This window comes from Gossypium arboreum, chromosome 10 (assembly GCF_025698485.1).
Source record: "Gossypium arboreum isolate Shixiya-1 chromosome 10, ASM2569848v2, whole genome shotgun sequence".
Classification (NCBI taxonomy): Eukaryota; Viridiplantae; Streptophyta; class Magnoliopsida; order Malvales; family Malvaceae; genus Gossypium; species Gossypium arboreum.
The window spans coordinates 19,333,370-19,339,210 of record NC_069079.1 but is presented as its reverse complement, the minus strand read 5'-3'; the positions used below and the strand labels follow the sequence as shown (position 1 = coordinate 19,339,210).

Sequence of the window (5,841 nt, the reverse complement as noted above, 5' to 3'; positions counted from 1 at the left end):
AACATGATGAGCATCTCCGTATAGTCTTTGTAAGTATTAAGGAGAAGGAACTCTTTGCGAAGTTCAGCAAGTGTGAATTTTGGTTGAGGAGGTAACCTTCTTAGGACATGTGGTCTCTACTGAGGGGATTAAGGTGGACCCTCGGAAAATTGAAGCGATTTTGGAGTGGAAGCCGTCTAGGTTAGTGTCAGAAATACGGAGTTTTCTAGGATTGGCGAGGATACTCTGAAGGTTTGTGGAAGGTTTTTACGTGATGGCGGCACCTCGACAAAACACATAAGGAAAGGAGTACCGTTTGTATGGACTAAGAAACAGCAAGAAGCTTTTGAGAAGTTGAAGAAAGTTCATTGAAGCACTTGTGTTAATTCGATGAGTGCAGGAATGATTTTCTTGTGTACGATGGCGCATCACACATGGGTTTGGGCTGCGTGTTAATGGAAGAGGTAAGGTGGTTACATATGCATCACGATAGCTTAAGCCTCATGAGGGAAACTATTTGACTCATGATTTAGAGTTGGCGTGATGATATTTGCATTTAAGATTTGGAGACATTACTTATGCGGAGAAAGGTGTATTATATACACCGACCATAAGAGTCTTAAGTATTTGTTGACTCAGAAGGAGCTGAACCTTAGGCAAAGGAGATGGATTGAGTTGCTTAAGGATTATGACTATTCGATCGAGTATCACCCAAGCAAGGCTAATGTGGTAGCCGATGCTCTAAGTCGTAGAGTCATGATCGATCCGAGAGCAATGTTTGCTAAATGCGAGTCATATGATGATGGAAGTCTATTGGCTGAGTTGCAAGTGAGGCCAACCTGGGTGGATCAGATTAAGGAAAAATAGTTGAACGATGAGTCTTTGGTCGCTCGTTTTCAACAAGTTAAGGAAGGGGAAACTTCTGAGTTTGGGAGCCAGAAGAGACGATGCAACAGCAATACCCTCATCTGTTTGGATTAGGTAAATTTCGAGGACAAAATTTCTTTAAGGAGGGTAGAGTTGTAACGCCCCAATTTTCGGGAATTCTGTGAATGTTGACAAAATTTCATGCTTTAATTTTTTTCATTTGTGAGTGAAATTATGAAATAGGAGCTATGTGAAAATGTTTGAAAATGCTATAGGCTAAATTGAAGTGACCAAATAAATAAGAGTGCAAAATAGGAGGATTTGCATGACAAACCCCCCATTTTACATGAAGTGGCCAGCCATCATGTTGTTGTAGACAAAATGTACACTTGATATCCATAATTTATGGTACAAATTGATACAAATTGATAATAGGTTAGGTAAATGTTTCATGATAATAGGTTAGATAAATGTTCCATGATAATAGGTTAGGTAAATATTCCATGATAATGGGTTAGGTAAATGTTTCATGATAATGGGTTAGGTAAATGTTTCATGATAAGAATTTCATGTCTTTTGTATTAAAGAATTAAATGGATGAAATATGAAGTTTTATTAAAAGAAAAGGGGTGAAAAGAACAAAGTTTTGTCCATCTTTGTTCATCATAGCTGAAAGTTAGAGAAGAGAAAGGAGAGGAGAAAGCTCTTGAGTATTCGGTCATTAGGAGGAGGAAAATTGAAGGTAAGTTCTTGGTACCTTGCTTCTATTTTGAGGTTCATGAGTTCTTCTTGATTCTACCTTAACTCTTGAAGTATATTTTGATTTTTAGTTGTGTTGTGAGCATTTAGTCATGAATTAAAATGAAGGAAATGGTTGTTGTTTCATGTTCTTTTGATAAAAATGGAAGATAGGTGAAGTTGAGCCAAACAAATGAGCATGCATGTGCCTTAGATGTTAAAGGAAAAATCAGCTAACATGTTGTGCTTTAAAATGATGAAATGGAGATTATACTTAAGTAAAATCATAGATATGTGATGATTGATTGGTGATATACATGTTTAAATAACATGCATGCAAGTTATGTGTGAAAGAGTGATTTGGTAATAAATCTGCTTGGGACAGCAGCAGTAACGTGACTTTGGAAAATCACCATAAATTGTGGGAGATGAGTTAGAAGGTGAATAAATTATGTAATTAAAGCTTGTTGAGTCTAGTTTCAAATGAAATAAATAAGAACATATTTTGAATTCTGTACAATGAGAAATTTGATTCGTAATGAAAAGTGGTCAGATTAGTCAAACAGTGAAACATGGGAAACTTTGAGAAAATTCTGGTATTGATTGACTAAACCAAAAATTCTGAAAATTTTATGGATAGAAGATATATGAGTCTATTTTCAGAGAAAATTAACGGAACTTGATTTGGAGTTTTGTAGCTCCAGTTATAAATAATTTAGTGACTGTTGCTTAGGAAGACAGCTTACAGTGAAATTATGATTATGTGGTAAACATTGACAAAAATTTGTTAATGAGTTGCTTATTGATTTCTTATAAGCTTACTATGATCTGTAGGTGTGGTTGGCCGAATATTGTAAGGGGTTAATACGTAGTTTGTATTTGAATAGTTAGATTAACGTGTTAGTAATCCAATTGTAGGCGGTTCGTGTGTGGATCTCGTCAACATATAAATCATAAGCAGTGTGTAATCGACACCCTCTTATAGACTAGATTGGCAAAAGCAAAAGCGAAATCCGAAAAGTCGATATTTTGGGAATTTGCGAGTGTGCGAATGCTCGTAAGATAGTTGGGTTTGTTTATTTGGTAATCTAAAGTAATAAACCGAGACTGTGCGATTTCGTACATTTTGATAATTTGGGCTTAATGGGCCAAAGATCGGGTTCATGGGCCAACGGGCCCAATTCGATAATAAGTATGTAAGTATTCGATAGTACGTAAATAGTTAGGATATGCATGAAAACCCTAAAAGTAGCTAAATTACTATAATACCCTATGTATGGAAAATTTTTGTTATACCCCTAGGTGCAAAATTACCGTTATACCCCTAGGGTTAATTTTGTTGAAAAGCATGACGATCGATTACGTATGATGTATGCCATGATTATATATCAGTTGCATGGGGACATGGGTTATATTATAGAGGAAGCGTTACGGTGGCTATGCCACAAATATCTGATCTGGTGGCTCTGCCACATATATCTGATACGGTGGCTCGCCACATATATCTGATACGGTGGCTCGCCACGATTATCATATCTGGTGACTCTATCACATTATCATTACGGCAGCCATGCTGCAAATTACGTGGTGTGTAGCGGTTGGTGGGTCGAGTTGTCTCCCACACGGTGTAAGGTTGGTGCAGGGGTGTATACGGTTGGATATGGTTGGGTTTACGCATCAACATGTAATATACATTACGTTACATTATGGGCCTATGGGCTTTATTCGAATTTTGTTCGGGCTAAGGCCAACTTATTCTATGTCTGTGGTTTGAGCTGATATAGGCTATGGTTGGGTTAATTTACACACTGAGTTTCCCCAAACTCACCCCTTTTATTTTCATCCACGCAGGTAATCCCCAACCATAGTGGGCTTGGAGCTGTGAGGGAATTCGGAGTGGCCACCCATTCTGAAAGTTTGATTTTCTTCTGGTGAACTGGACATCCTTTTATTTACGTTTGAAGTTTTGGGTTTTTAAATGTAATAAGGCCGCTTAATTATTTTTGATGGTTTTAATATGTATTACTAAGATAGGTATTACTTATTTTAAATGTTGAAATTGGATAGCTTTAGGGCGCGTTTTCAAAAACAACAATTGATTTCAAAATAACACGACAACAAGCAAAGCTTCCGCAATGAAAGTATTTTCCAAAATTAATTACTTTTCCTAAAAATGACTTAATCAAATCGGTTTCCTAGAAATATCCATGACATTAAGGTGTGGCAATGGCGGTATGCATGTCTAGGATTGGATCCGAAGGAGCTTGGTATAGCGATCCGATGGACTCACCACCTCTTTTCCGGTTTCCTACCTGGTGCACAACTTCCGTTCACTTTAACTCTTAATGAATTAATCTTTTGAACATCAAGTACGATTTTCTGGACTTAGAATGGAAATTTTTTTTTTTACGTTTTTGATGTGGCATGCCAGATCTGGCCATAACTTCTGGGCCGGGTTTGGGGTGCTACAGATATCTCTTCTTTTGTGCAGATGGATCTAGAAACTCTTTATGATGCATGGGAGAGATATAAGGACCTATTGAGAAGGTGCCCTCACCATGGGTTACCTTTATGGTTACAGGTTCAGACTTTTTACAACGGTGTGAACCCCTCAACAAGGCAACTTATCAACGCAGCCGCCGATGGAACTTTGAACAATAAGACACCTGAAGAGGCTTATGAATTTATAGAAGAGATGTCACTGAATAATTATCAGTGGCAAGTCATGGGAACAAAGCCGAAGAAAGCGGCCGACGTTTTTAACCTCGACAAGGTTACTATGCTGTCTAACCAGGTAGAACTTTTAAATAAAAAGATTGACGGTTTGTATGGTTCTACTCAGGTACATCCAATGATGAGGTGCGATTCAAATAGAGGAGAAGTACACACAGAATATCAATCCTTCAACCCTAGCACCGAGGAGGAACAAGTTCAATATATGGGTAACAATAATTCTAGGCCTCAAAATAACCCATACATTAACACTTATAATACAGGTTGGAGGAACCATCCCAACTTTTCGTGGGGTGGCCAAGGAAATCAAAGGCCACAACATCCCCCAAGTTTTCAACAACCACTTTACCAACAGGAAAAGAAGCCGAACCTTGAGGAGATGCTAACAAAATTTATCTCGGTGTCAGAAACTCATTTTTAGAATACCAAAACCGCACTTAAGAATCAACAAGCGTCGATCCAAGGGCTCGATACTTAGATAGGCTAGCTTGCTAAATTGATTTCTGAATGACCACAAGGCAGCTTGCCTAGTAACACTGAATCTAACCCAAGGGAACAGCTTAATTCGATTACCGATCGAAATAAAGATGAGTTAGTTGAACCTGAACCAGAAGCGAGGCAAGGAATTGTGGTAAGTAAAAGTAAGGATGAGGTGGACCACAGTGAGCGAAAATCGGTAAGTAAAGAGTACAAACCTCGTGTGTCATACCCCAGAGCGACAAGGAAAGACCACACGGACGAACAATTTGGTCAATTCCTTAAATTATTAATGAAATTACATATTAACTTACCATTTATTGAAGCTCTTTCACAGATGCCAAACACAGATAAATTTTTAAAAGAGTTTTTAGCAAATAAATAGAAGTTGGATGAGGCGTCACATGTGGAGTTAAGCGCAGTTTGCTCAGCCATTCTATAGAATAAGCTGCCCAACAAATTGAAAGATCCAGGGAGTTTTACGATTCCTTATTTAATTGGTAGCTTAGATGTTAATAATACATTGGTTGATTTAGGGGCGAGCATTAACGTCATGCCCTACAAAATGTTCAAGCAACTAGGTCTTGGGAAACCCAAACAAACTAGGATGAGCATTCAATTGGTTGATAAAACCATCAGATTTCCTAGGGGTATCATTGAATATGTACTTGTCAAAATCGATAAATTTATATTCCCAATTGACTTTGTTGTTCTAGACATGGAAGAGGATAGTGACGTGGCTTTGATTTTAGGACGACCCTTTTTAGCAACTGCTAGAACTATTATTAAGTTGGTACAGGGGAACTCACACTTCGTGTGGGTGATGAAACAATCACTCTTCAAGCTCGAAATTCAAGTAACACATTGAATATCTAGGGTGGTTGTATAAATCATGCTACTAATACTAATCATGCGGTGCAACCTTTTTTGCAGGAAACACGTTTGAAAAGCATAAATAAGCCATGTTTAAGTAACAACAAAGGACCCATCTATGAAGAGCAAAGGCTACAGATCAAGGAACTAGATGAATGGCAGACACAGAAACCG

The 5,841-nt window shown here is 37.9% G+C and overlaps 1 long non-coding RNA gene and 1 other non-coding gene across 2 annotated transcripts; one reads left to right on the top strand and one right to left on the bottom strand.

Moving 5' to 3' along the window:
• The first annotated feature begins 1,447 nt into the window (after positions 1-1,447).
• LOC128282646 (uncharacterized) lies at positions 1,448-3,635 on the top strand. The gene is made up of 2 exons (XR_008272995.1): positions 1,448-1,588; positions 3,436-3,635. It is a non-coding gene; the product is annotated as an uncharacterized LOC128282646 (long non-coding RNA).
• A 412-nt stretch (positions 3,636-4,047) lies between these two features.
• Positions 4,048-4,149, bottom strand: LOC128283269 (small nucleolar RNA R71). The gene has a single exon (XR_008273611.1). It is a non-coding gene; the product is annotated as a small nucleolar RNA R71 (small nucleolar RNA).
• Positions 4,150-5,841: the final 1,692 nt, after the last annotated feature.